This window comes from Thermobia domestica, chromosome 1 (genome assembly GCF_964235325.1).
Source record: "Thermobia domestica chromosome 1, izTheDome1.hap1.1, whole genome shotgun sequence".
In the NCBI taxonomy this organism is placed as follows: Eukaryota; Metazoa; Arthropoda; class Insecta; order Zygentoma; family Lepismatidae; genus Thermobia; species Thermobia domestica.
In genome coordinates this window covers 192,896,729-192,911,424 of record NC_137454.1, presented here as the reverse complement: position 1 = coordinate 192,911,424, position 14,696 = coordinate 192,896,729, and the positions used below count along the sequence as shown (strand labels likewise).

Here is a 14,696-nt window from a genome sequence, read left to right as displayed (position 1 = left end):
AAAAATAGAATCACTCTCATATACTTACTGTATATTGACAGGAGGAACGCCAAGGCCTTACTCTTTACTATTTAATTATTTCACCCATTTAGACAGGGGCAACGCCAAGAGCGTTGTTCTTCATTATTCATTTATTTCACTTATTTCTTTACTTTGAAATATTTTGCATGATAATTACTTTATTTATATGAGAATTTAAAAATTTATAAATTTAATGTATATGAAAGCGCTCGCCATGCAGTCAGCATACATAGATTTAAAAGAAAATGAGCAAGATTCTTGAAAATTATTTTTTAAAACTTTTTAATACAATTTGTCTGTGTTTATTATTGCATCAAAAGATCCAATATATTTCAATCAAAAATTTTCTAGTAGGCTTTATATCTGGAGAACTACATCTAGTGTAGCCAAACCAGAACTCAGTATGATGTGCTTGTTCCGTAGAAAATACGAAAACTCGATTTAGAGGCCGTTCAAAAATTTTATGGCCCTGATTCAAAAACTAATTATTCGTCAAAATCGCAATCTTTTGATCCATTTTTAGTTTTCCTAAAAGCAAGCAAGTTTTTAAAACATTTTTATTTAATTTTATTTAATGCCACATCCATTCCTTCTTCGATTTTCCAACTTGGTGCTAGTTTAGTTCTGTTGCGCTTCGTAGCAATTATGCAGATACACCAAAATCATTGGTTAATGCTGTCTCCATAAACCAATGAACCCTGTATAACATGATAATTGAAAACTTGTTGAACCACACTGCTATAAATAAACAATATTAAAAATAAATCGACCATTTTTTTTCATAGTGCTTTCTGTACCTAGACCACTACGAATCCCCAAATTTTAGTAGCTACATTTTTTATCCTTTCCTAGTTTAAAGTTTGTAAAAATAATAAGTGTGAATCCAGAGATCTCTTCTTAACTATTTTTAAAATGGAAAACTATTAAAATCTGTAGAGTTGGCATAGTTTTCTTCTTGTCTCTATGTCTCTTTTTGAAAGTTGAACATCGAGTCACGTGCATTCAATCTTGACGTATCCGGTCACGTGACTTGGGTAGCTAAGGATAAATACGAGGAACTTGCTTGAAGTTTGAATCAACACCAAATGCAGGAGACGACGTTCTCTTCCCTACCATCATTCTGATGTCTCTATCCATTTCCTCCGCACCATTTGACAAGCAAGCAACCAGCTACAGCCAGTCATCATCTCAGCAGAGCACACACACACATAATAATAGAATGTATACCAAGAATAAACTGCCCATTTCAACCACCCTCTCACACGAAATGCTGGAGGAGTAGATGGATTGCAATGAGCTGGTGTTTGATTAAGGGGATACTGTGTGATTACTTGCGCTAACAAACACTCTTTTTTTTCAGCTTTTATTGGTATTTTTTTCTTTCTTACACAATTCCTGCACGCAGTTCGTCGCGTCGGACAATGGTGAAAAAAAAAAAAAAAAAAAAAAAAGAGAGAGAGAAAAGCTGGCATGATTACACGGAATCCATCTTCTTGTATAGATAGAAGTGACTAAAACCATGACGATATATAATTAGAATGTCAGAGAGTAAAATCTCCGTGAAAACATTCAAGTACTTTATTGGCCTTTAACGAAATATAGGCCTACTCTATATAAGAAGCGATGTGTTATTAGCTAATCATAAACTTGCTATAGATATGTACGACGATATTCTTTTCATGACGGATGAAGGAATGATCTGACAGTCCAATGCAATATGTTTCTGAAGAAGTAGTTTTTAACCTTCTTGAGCGAAATAGTCTAAACAGTATTTGTAAACGATTAAGGAAGAAAGCTTAGTTTTGCCTTTTGTACAGGATGTCTTAAAAGTCCCCTGACACAGGGTAACTCTGTTATTATCAGAGTTACAACTAAATGTAACAGGGCAAACCGTCTCCAAATATGATGTTTTCAATCTAAAGTGAAGGATTAAAAAAACAAAATCGGACAAGCAGTTTGGGCTGTACATTCTTTATGCGCCCAGTGTTAAATGAAAATGCAATGTTGTCATTTACCGGGAGGTGGATAAATTTTGTAAGAGTATGATGAATGGGGGCTGGCCATCTACACCAGCCTTTCCCAACCGGTGTGCCGCGGCACACTGGTGTGCCGCGAATGGTCCGCTGGTGTGCCGCGAGGAAATCGAAACAAATTATTAATTCTCTAGGAACCAAATTGCAAGACATAGGGGAAAATGTATATTTGTATTTCACATTACTATGAACCCCTACTATAAATCTACAATTTTAAGTTTCATACTTTTCTGTACATTTTTAATGTTGAAAAACGTATTTATCATTGTCATAACCATTATTGGTTCTTTATTGTTGCAGACTATTTCGTAACTTGAAATTTTAACATATCATTCAATAAATTCAGCAAAGCAAACATGCATACAAATGACCTACATTTGTGTTTTAAAGTTACAGGAGATTTGTTTATTTGTTCGTTATTTAGTGATCTTCCTTTTTAGTGAAAGGTTAGATACAGTTTTGGACAGAGAAAGTGGATTTTTAAAAACCCGAGTCCTATATTTCACTGCAATTGTTTTCTATTTTAAAATTAGAATGAAAAATAAGCATAATGATTTACTACGGGAGAAAACCAGTGATCGAGCTTTCTTCTCTGTAAGAAGGAGATCAGTAATCACAGAAAAATACCACGGTATTTTATATTTACAAATAATAATAATAATAATAATAATAATAATAATAATAATAATAATAATAATAATAATATATAATATATAATATGGGTGTGCCGCGAGAATTCAAGTTACACCTGTAGTGTGCCGCAAGTTGAAAAAGGTTAGGAAACGCTGATCTACACGTTAGTGTAAAAGACAGTAACTTTATTCGCTTATGTTGTGGGTCCAGGTAAATGGCAACGTTGCAATTTCATTAAACATTGGGCACATGAAGAGTGTAGAAAATCCTACAATTTAGATGAAAACATCATATTTAGAGACGTTTACCCCTCTTACATTTTGTTATAACTCTTATAATAGCAGAATTACCCTATGTCAGATGACTTTTGAGACACCCTGTATACAGTTACTTAAGAGCTCCCTTGTTGCTATATGTTTACCGAAGGCGCCTTTGGTGCAGATGACCCGGTTCGATCCCTTGCGAGAGCTCATGTTGTTCAGATCTCACGTTAAGCTCTTGATCAACGTCTCAAATAGCCTCGCTGCTGAAAGGAACGCTAAACTCTAACTCAACCAAGCAACTACAAGATTAATAAACGGGAATATTTCTGCGTTTTTTGTGAATTTTTCGAATATGAATGTTCAGTTCATGAACAGCAAATGTTTTGATTGTTGTTGGTTAAACTTGAGGATCTTCACTACACTCAGATCTATTTCTTGGTTTTGAATTTAGCGAATAACTTAAATGTAATTTAAAAAAAAAAAAAATAAAGAAATGAGCCAGATTGAAAATGAGCAAAATCATATTCAACTTATTCAACTAAGAACTGGGGCCATGGTGACTCGGTGGTAAAGAGCTTACCTCTGATGCATGTGGTCCCTGATTTGATCTTCGGCCAAGTAAGTTTTTGATGGAGAACACTGTATTCGTGGGTTTTCTAGAGGTACTCCCATTATTTCCCACATTATCATTCCACCATCACTCACTAGTCTTAATCATTAGTTTCCCTTAGCCTAAAAGGGTATAATCGTGCGATGTAAAACTGAAAGATTTCATTTTCATTTTCAACTAACAACTATTTCCAAATGTGTTCTTATAAACTTGCAATCTGGGTTGATAGTTTCTAATGGCGTGATTATTCGCTACTCAAATTCCTGCACTATACGAAAAGTCTAGAAAATAATTACTAGATTATTTAACATTTTGAAAATAGTATCCCGCTCATTTTCTAAATATTTTATGTTCTTCATTGTCTATAAATTATTCGTTAGAGGATTTTTTTTTTTTTTTAACTATCAGTGCCACAATGTAGCTACATCGCGGGAAGGAGTTTTGGCTTAATTTTTGGTAAATCTAACGCCTTAACAAATTAAATTTTACAAATTCTAGGCTTAAATATAGCATTGTACCTCGACTTAAAATTAAGTATAGGTTAAGACTAATGAATATTTGAAAATAGAAAATAGTTAAAGTTTTAGATTTGTAGAGTAGAAAGTCATTTAGAGTTCTATTTAGCATTGTATTCCACGGACAGATTACTACTTTGTATCCTGAGCATTATACTAACCCGTTAATCTCAACAACACCGTGGGCAGTCTATCAAACGAGGATAATATCTATAATTACTCCCTCAGAAATACATGATGTGCCGATTTTTGATTGTCCATATTTTGGGATCAATTGGATGGATCAAGAAACTAGATTCGTATCTTTTGACCCTCAACATCCTGGTCAAAATTGGTGGTAATCCAAGTAGTTCTTGAGAGTTTGTGTCCTCCGGATACACGGACAGACAGAGTAAATATATGAAAGTGTGTTTAAGAAACTAAACTACTTAAAATTAATCCCTTATGATTGAATTCCAAACGTAACTTCAATTACCCTTTTCAAATTGCATTTAAAACGCTATATCTTCCTGTAACTCCTTTCTGTTACTCTCAAGAAACGGAAACCTAAGTTCTGTATTCATTATTGCATAAAAAACAAAGAGTCTAGTTGTTACTGCTTTATTTTTAGATTTTCATTTCTGAAGTAGGTGTTAGTTTCACTAGCGAATAATGTCAGTCAGCACGTGTCCATTTTATTTTTATTTATTTATTTATTTATTTATTTTTAAGGATGTTACACACCCGTTTTCAAAAGACACTTCCTTCATTGTACGTAGACACAGTAGAGGCATCAAACTTTTTTTGTTTACGTATATAAACGCTTTCGTTTTTCTTTGCTATTACACCCACTTTCAGAATGTCTTAACATATATGCGTCAATTATGTAATATTTATTAAAGCATATCTAGTAACATTTTAGATACTTGTTGGTAACTATTTGAAACAGGGTTTTGCACTGTGAATATCCATTTAATTTGTCCGTGAGAGTTAGATGCTCTTTTTCTCTCTCACATAGAAAGACATTCAAAAAGAATTAAAGGAGCTGCCATATTTGTATTGACCTTGTTATTTACTAATGTTATAAACAAGGCGTGTGCTTTCTTTGTTTCTCTGTGTTTCAAAAAAACGTATATTTTTTATGTTGTATGTATTCTATTTATTACGAAGTTGCTTAGCTGTATTTTTCTTCTATGGTAGTTCACAGTTTGTTTCTGCATGCTGTGTGTTGGTCATAAAAATTAATACGGATTCTGTTTTTTTTTTCTTTTTTTTTTTTTAAATATGAAAACCGGTTTCAGTTTCGACAAATAGTGCTCGGTACATTCCTTTCATTGGTAATTAGCGATCGTTAGAGTATTGTTAGCATCTCGAACAATATAATATTATACGCACAATCGCTGACACTTTCTTTCCTTTCTTTCTAATTTTCTTTGATATTCATTTCAGTTGGAATATAGAACAATTTGTATTGTGGACTTGTGTTGCCGTTCAGAGTATATCCATCGAAGTTGAGAACATCATAGTTGAGAACACGAAAATTTCTCTCAACTGACTCAATTTTTTTCCCTTTTCTTATTAAATTTTTCCCTAGTGTGTTAAGTGTCCAATTCCTATGACGGAAGTTATGTGATAAGATTAATTTAGCTATATTAAAGGAATTGTTAACCATATTTGTTGTATTAATTTGCTTTTACTTCTTTTTTTTTTAAAAAAAATAAATATTTCCGTAATTTTTTACAAGGGACCGCGGTGGCTCAGTGCTAGAGTGTTCACATCTGGTGCATGGGGTTCTTGATTTAATTCCAGCTCGTACCAAGTGGACTTTGTGGTGAACAAACACCGTGTGCGTGTTTTTTCGAAGTTCTTCGGTTTTCTCCCACTATCTTAAATCCAACATTCCACTCATTTCTTATCATCACCGTCTCCATTAACCTAGCCGGCATTACCATGGGACGTAAAACTTGAAGATTTTCTTTCATTTTGCGTTTTTTTTTTTTTTTTTTTTTTTACAACTAAAGAAAAACATTCAGTTGACAATGGTTGCAAATTATGCTTCTTTGAATATACAGACAGACACACACACACAATCTATTGCTGTTGTACAGGTTTGTTTCTGAAGAATAAAGAGAAGTTTAAGCATTTATATTAACCAATCAGTCAGTGCAAAAAATTTCACTGACTTTGCACGTTTTAACGAAAAATTCCCCTTTTATTAAATTTACCTACGAAATTTCCCTAGATTAGGGAAATTCCCTCAAACTACGAACACTGGAACATCACAGTATGTTCTCAAATTATTCAAACCATCGTAGAAATTAATCGAATACATACCCCACCATTATGTTTTACGCAACTGATCTAAACGGGACATTATTTTTGTTTTCTTTGAAATGATCTTAAACTTTAATGGTGTGATTTTACTGACTTCTTCGAATCTAGTAAAATACCCATTGCATTTTGAAAATGAATTTGCATAATACCGGATGTATCAAAAGTTATGTACCATAAGCCAACCCCGTTATGGGCGAAGATAATTAAGAATGGAAAAAGAAGAAAGTTGTAGGAAATATATGGTTTTCACTCTAAAATCATGGACTTTCTCCAATTTTACCAGCCGTTAGGCTTCATACTGGTAAGGCACGCTATGTTAAGTGAAAAAGTAAATTTCCAGTTCAACTAGCTGTTCGAACGGAATTTAAGGGCACTGGAGTCCACCATTTTATGGGAAAATTTCACCATTTTAAAATGAAAACTACACATTTTGAGCGACTCTCTTCTCTTTCCATTGTTATCGTATCTTTCCTAATAACGGAGTTGGTCTATTGTCCTGCACTTAATAATTTATGTATTAATTTTACTTATATTAAACTTGATTAATAAATTTTAAAAGTATGTATATCATAATATTTAACTTTACTAAGTAAGGTACATAAGAAGATTTGAAGAGGAAATGAGTAAAATCAAAGTATTAAAATTCCAGTTCACTTCGAAGAAAAATGAACCCCCATATAAATGAACGGGGTAAATAAAAGTAAGTATTCGACACCGTTTATGAATTACTACAAATAGTATATTGCTATCTTGATTGAGAGCGAGGATTCGTTAATGAGGAAATGTGGGTTCCTTTGGAAGGAAACGAATTCCTTTCGGGGTAAAATTTGGATATTTGAACCAAGAAGCAGTATAGAAGCAAAAATTCTTACAGGAAGACATTTCTTCTCTCTTGTAGGGTTCATATTTCTCCTGGACGAAAATGTCGTTGAATTCATCACTAATTAAGAGTATGGTAATATATGTTGATGAATTTTTACAGGTAAAATCTATTAGTTCATAAAGAAGAATAGTATGTCAGAAGTTAACTTACCCTTACAAAATCACCTATGGAGAAGTAATAATACAATAATCGTAGCAATATAATGTGCGTCAACTACAATGAAATCTGCCTATTTTTAGCATAAACTAACTCCATGGCCTATGGAACCCGGAGGTTCAATGCTGCACTCACAAAAGCTCTCCATTGATCCAGCCATCCAATGTAGTGGATCCATTGTATTTCTTTCTGTGAGATCTAAGTAGCGAACGAGCCGAAGGCTTGAGGAGAGTAACTACTCACATTAATATTAATTCCATAAAAGTGAGTAACTCAACTTAGTAACGAAATAAAACAAAGATCAATACTTAAAAAAAAAAATAAATAAATAAAATGACATTCTAAATTAAGTAAGAGTTATCAATGTAATTAGTTTCGTATAAGTTCGTCGTAGTACTAACGTAAAATATTTTGCATCGAGTAATATCAGTGCTATGTTAACCCGTCTATGTCGAGCATTGAGATTTTGTTCGGTTAAAAGTAAGAGAATGGGCCCGCGCGGCGGATGAATTCGCTGTTACCTTGAAACATCCCTGGTTAGGAACAAGAAAGTGCTAGCATTACATACCGGAAGACATACATCCACATGCTCACCCTGTAAAGCAAATACGTTCATTATTAGGATAGCAAAGAAACAGAAATCATATTTTGAATGAAGACGTATGAGCTATGGTTTCGTATGTTAGTCATGCAATCATAATGTATTCTGATATTAAATATAGCATCCTGTATGAATGGAACAAAGAAAAACAATGGGTCAGGTACGTTGACAACGAGTTTATGGACAGAATGAAAGATGAATACATATTTATTTCTCCCCCTTCCATCAGGTGTTAATTTTGTATTCCTTCCTGGAGATTTCTCTCCAGTAACAATAGTCATCAATAATATACGTAGCTGAATGTTATTAACCCTCATTGTATCAAAAGAAGCGCCTTTCCGACAGTAGTTCTTCACTTGGGTGAGGTTGGTTTGATACTGTATGCTGTACAACAAAAATGGGAAAGAACTCGTAAATAATAGTTACTCATTTCATTCGATACTTCTGTGACTAAAATGCAAGAGATGTATATATATATCAAGTTTTCAAATGTATAGAATGAAATATTGATGTATACTACTAGAAGCTAAACTGTGAAAGACCTAATCATCAAGAGCGCCGATTTCTCTGTAACTTTGCGGGGGGGGGGGGAAGCATTCAGATGTGTGTTTGGTTGCAGAAGGCATATATGAGGATCATAAGACAAATTGAATTGAAATTATGCGAAATATTGTACTCGTATATTCATAAATACAATGCAGGAGCCCACATGAGCATTGGCGGCGGCCCTCCAGCATTGGCGCCGTTACTAATCATGATAAAATAAACAGTTTCCTTTTAATGAATCTTGGTCCTGATGCCATAAGCTGTAAGCATGCTATGGAAATTTTCTTATTTTCATTGTCTGTTAAAGAATTTCAATTATTTCGTCTTATTACGCCGTCAGCTCTTCTCAGGCACTCACTTGACAATGGTGAACCCCTCAGCCATATTTGGACAATGATGAAATGAGAGCCCCCCCCCCATCAGCAAGAACTAGAAAGTAGATGCATTAGTGACTAAGACAACGTGTCTCCTCAGTAATTTGTCGCCAGTTGTTTGATCTGGCGATCGGTACCCAAAGTGACAACCGTCAGTTTGCTCTAGATCGGACTTGTTGCACTGGAAGCATCAGCCCACTGAATACTAATAGTTAAAAGATCTAATCGTTTACATTTAACAAATTTGCTTATTTATTTATTAGTTTGTCCAGCAACCCATATGCGGCTACACATATTAATGCTCCAACTTAGATATAGTTACGAACCTTGTCGTATTTTAAAATAATTAAATAGTCACAAAGATTTCAAATTGGAAAAATCACCTGCACACCAGCGACATCTATTAACGTCAGATAGAAGATAACACAGGTAGCGACATCTATTAGCGTGAGGACTTATTATTAAGAGTAAATGCAACAAATTGAAACAATCCATTCATTAAATAATATTGTCAGCATCTGTGACACTTGGGTAATATTAGGAAATATTGTGTATAACAGAAAGTGAAATATGGTTGCAACAAGAATTACAATATTAATATGTTTCTAGTGGATATAACTGCAAGTACTGTACATTCCTCGTCAGTGATCTCTCCAAAGAAGTGCCTTCTTTCTAAGTATTCACGTGCGTTTCTCGCGTTCTTTCTAAAGTACTCATTTTGCTTTCGGTAACTTTAGAAGGAGCTGACTGGGGCACGAGCCGAAACTATTTCATCCAGTGACCGCAACGCATTATATTATTATCATGCAATGCACTTGTTCATGGCGCCTGCTATAAATCACTTCTATATGAATGAGTATCAAAAAGAACAAACATTCTCCAAAGAAAGTGGTTCTGTTGTTATTTATTATTATTTTTTGTTTTGTTGGAAACATTCTAGGACACGAAACGCAAAAAAGTGAAAGCTGTGTGTGGGTCTTGGAATTAAGGCGCCTCGTTGCATTTTATTTCCCCCTAAGAAGACAAGTCAGCATCATCAGAGCCATATGTTTGCTGATTCATAAAGTAGGCGTCGAAGTTGCCTTTTGTCTTGAAACAATGTTGCCAACCTAATGCCATAATTATTAGGGCGGATTCCAATCGTTGTAAATCATAGTCCTAATTCTCCTTGCCAAAGTTGCCAAGCGATTTGAATAAATAACGTTCACAATGGTATGAGAGGAGTATGTTTACCTTTCAGATGTTACTTTAAAGACACTGTTTTAGGTTTTTACTCAAGTTTTCATAATTTTTATCCTTTTATAAAGGATTTCGTAAAATTGAAGTCATTTTTGATGTAATGACAGATTTGGTAAAATAAAATATTAATTTGTGAAAGCTGTTATTACCGGTAAAAAAAAAAAAATGATCTCTTATTTTTTATGTGATGCTAAACGTTCTATATCGAAATCCATGCGATGCAAATGTAGGTCTATCCTATATGTAGTAGAGCATGCCATTAATCTATGACATTGCTATATGTCTAAGTAGACTAGATGGAACTATGTTTGACCTAGGTCAGGATAGCCTTACATTTACTAAATTTGCTATTCAGTGCTTATGACTGGACTCCTAAAGGGCGACAGTCGGAACTTAAAAACATATTGCAGCTATTTAGAGTGTTTCCTATGCATTTCGTTAATTCTTCCGAGAAATTAACAATACGAGATACCTTATGATAATGGTGGTAGCATTACCTGAAGTACTTTATTATTATTTTGTTTTAGTATCGTTATTTCAGGTTTCGCTGGGGGGGGGGGGAGGAGGCATAACATTCTCTACTATTGAAGTAGAGTTTCACTATTGACTAATATGTATAACTCAGGAGGGCATTTGCTCCTCTGACCTCCCAAAATGACGCCCTTGTTTTACTTAGTTATTTATTTTGATCTTCATGAAAAATTGAAGATAAAAATGTACTTCAATGACCCAAATATTATATATAGTGCATAAAATAACTAATAACTATGATTTAACGGAGAAAAGAAGATAAAGTACAGATTATTAGAAACAGAACGTTGCATATGCCACCAAACACAGTAATGGGTCACCTATGAATATAAACGGATCGTCATTTATTGTTGAGTTACTTTAAAGTTCCAACACGTATAAACTTTCAAATCTGCAAGGAAAGTTAACAAGAAAACATTGACAACATTGTCATATTATAGGCTTAAATTAACTTGAGCTTATCTGATGTGAAATAAAAGTAAGTATAGGAATGGCGGAAGCAGCTTTTAAGAAGAAGAAAAGTATATTTTGTGAGACCATGCATAAAGAGTTGAGAAAAAGGTTCGCAAATTGCTTGATGTGGAGTACTACTGTATTGTATTGTATGGGACAGAAACATGAACATTACGCAAAAATGGTGAGAAATAACTGGAAGCTTTTGAAATGTGGGTGTGGAGAAGAATGGAGCAAATGAACTTGACCGAGCGGAAAACCAGTGAGAGGATGTTAGAAATGGTGAGGGAGAAAAGAATTATTTTAGATATTATTGAGAAGAGGAAGAGAAACTGGTTGGGACATTGGGTAAGAAGACACTGTATCATGAGGGACGTGCTAGAGGGTATGGTGGCAGGAAAGAGAGGGAGGGGACAAAGGAGACTACAATTGATGGACGGTATTAAAACAAAAATAATGTACGTTAAGCCAAAGAGGTTAGCTGAAGAAGACAATGGAGCATAGAAGCTTCTCATTTGTGGCAAGTGACCTAGCAATAATGCCTGAATACCTATGATGATGATGATGATATCTAACAACAACACCAGTACAATGCTTATTAATTTCCTACAAAATATATGTGATTAAAGTACAATGATACGCCAACTCTCCAAATTGAAGATGAAATGTTACCTAGTTTAATATCCAGTGGTCGAAGTGAGACGGTATGCGGTGGTATGCCATACCGCCTCTGGTTTTTCAATTATTGAAACATACCATCACTGGAAGGTAGATGATAAATACCTTCATTGAAAAGTAGATGCTAAATACCTTTAATAAATCCATTTTTATACAAAGTAATTGATGAATAGCTTTGCACGTAAAAAGATTTTATTTCTTATGTAGAAATAATTTCTAAGTTAACAACACCGACATTTTTGTTATCTTTTTCGTACCTTTTGTTTTTTAAAATGAGGTGTCTTCAAAGAAGTTATCTATTTTATATTTTGATGTTCCATATTGAATTGTTTCTTTTTTAGGTATATGTATGTATTCTTTTCCATTAATGCATACATAAATGTCGTGTTTTGAGCATGGGCGGATTTAAGGGTTGTCTGCTGTTGGGTCGGACCTTCCGGGGGTTTGGAATACCCCACGATGTAGTGGGGGACCGGGAGTTTTCCCCACAGGAAATTAATATCCTCATTTTGTTATTGAGCATTTTCGTGTATAATTCTCTATAATACAACATAAGGGGATATTTTTTTTATTTTTTTCAGAAAGTTGTTGGCGAGAAATCAAAGTCTCTATACATCCCCCCTCCCCCCCGTTACTACAGAGAAGTTCTCCAATGGTTTTCAGTCATTAGTAAATTGAAATGCAATCTTTTAGGCAACATACCCTCACTGCATTTCAACATTTAGATAGCCGGTATGTTGAGTCAAAATCGTAATTAAACTTACCGTCTCTGCCTTTTTTCCACGTCGAACACTGTTAATATTCCTTCATTATGTTCTAGTCTTAATTGGGTGTAATGGCTGTGTTGCACTGAAATAAGTAAAGGAGATATATGACTAATATGTTCAAATGATGGAAGAAATTGTGAAGTGAAAATGGTAAGAGGAGAATTCCAAGAAAATCCACAAGTTCGATGTTTTCCGCTACAAGCTTCATGACTTGAATTGGACCAGAATCCTTCGTGCTAGAGGTGAGAGGATTCTATCTAATTCTCTTGGCTCTTTCTTATTTTACTTGCAAAATATTCCATGTAAAAGGCCCTGACATTCAACTTTCAAGTTGAATAGCATGTTAGTGTAACAAGAACACTTAAAAAAACATTAAAAGAAATAAAAAATGTATGGGCTCTCTCGCAGGAGGCAAACACACTTTATGATAAATTAAAAATGTCTGCTGGCAACATTTATCTAGTTGATCTCTTGTAGCAGAAGAATGAATCAAGAAAGCTTCCGTATTCCCGACATCAGTAGGAGTCCTTAGGGAGCGGTTCCCTCCAGCTTCTTCAGCCACGTGACATTTGACCTACTTGAATTTAATCGTCCTGTCATCTTACGTCACAAGTGGCTATAGCTTTTTATTTCTGTGACGGTTAGTTTCTAATGCATGTTTTCCAACGCAACTCAAAACAACCAGCTTTGTTGTTCGGAGTCAACACGAGCTAAGAAAGCAAGTGTCGTCATCTTAATTCAACCCTGCCCTGCTCCGTGTTGAATGTACAGGTGAAATGTGGTAAACACAAACAAGACAAGTGGCACCAATTTGTTTAACTCAACATGTTTTTAATTCCCACATACACAAAAATGTAATGGGGTAGCCTATATACCTACCTAAAGATTTTTATTTGATTTGATTTTTAGTTTAGCGTTCCTTTCAGCACTGGGGCTATATGAGACGTGGACCTATTCTTTTCCCAGCCTTAGAAAAAAGTAGATGTAAACAAACCCACCTGACTACCAGTTTGTCGATGACCAGTGATTGGTTGTTGGTCTCAGTGCACTAGTATCCTACCGCGATATAATCCCTACTAAAATAATAATTTCAAATAAAAATATCTGAATTTATCCTCTACATTTTGTGATAATAAGCGCACTGGACATATAGTATTTACTGGGCATGCGTATGCGTTCACGCGCCTTTCCCACTCATTTAAAATTATTGTAGAATGCAGTTTCGTAGCGACGATGTGTGATAATAATCCATTTTCGTCTCGTGTTATAAAACACAAAAGAGGACAACAGGAATAGAGACAATCTCGTTTTTATAAGGATTTAAGAAAATGCATATCTCCAACATAGCAGTAGTCAGTGTCAGTCCGTTAATTATTTACCAACAAACTGTAGCCTTTCTGGAAATTATGCGACGACAGTAAGTAAGCAGACGATCTTGCTGTTCACGTCTCTCGCTGCCGAAGCACGTATGAGCCGCGGAGTAATTCATTTCGCTTTGTTTACGCCTACTTTGTTCTAAGGCTGGAAAGACTTTACAGCTTAACGTAGAATCCGAACCACATAGACTGCCGCCAGGAATCGAACCTGGGTGTCCTACGCGAAAGGCGCGTACGCTAACCGCTTAGCCACGAAGAGATTTCTATGATTTTTGTAATGCAGTGTATACTCACTTTAACATTACGAAAGAACGGGCTCATACAAGAGTGGATATACGCTATATTTTTGAAAATGGTCGAGTGTATATCTTCCAAAAATTCTAGCTGTGCATCACTGCACATACAGCAGATGAAATGGAATTGTTTAAATCATTACGAGGTACATACTATTAAAACGTTCAGGTAGTATATATAGAGAAAAAAATAATTTTTCAGTTAAATTTCCTTACGAGAACGTTGAGTTGTGCGCTCTGTTTCGTATAGCTAATGTTCGGCTCTTCGCTAAAGTGCGCTTTGTTTCATACAGCTAATGCTAGGCTCTTTGCTAAAGTGCGCTCTGTTTCGTACATCTAATGCTCGGATCTTCGCCAAAGTGTGCTCTATTGCGTACAGCTAATGTTGGGTTCTTCGCTAAAGTGTCTGTT

The 14,696-nt window shown here is 34.8% G+C and overlaps 1 protein-coding gene across 5 annotated transcripts in view; it reads left to right on the top strand.

Annotated features, from left to right (window-relative positions):
* The window catches only part of LOC145692382 (fibroblast growth factor receptor 3-like), a 186,955-nt gene that overhangs the window by 51,304 nt on the left and 120,955 nt on the right, over positions 1-14,696 (top strand). The window lies entirely within an intron of this gene.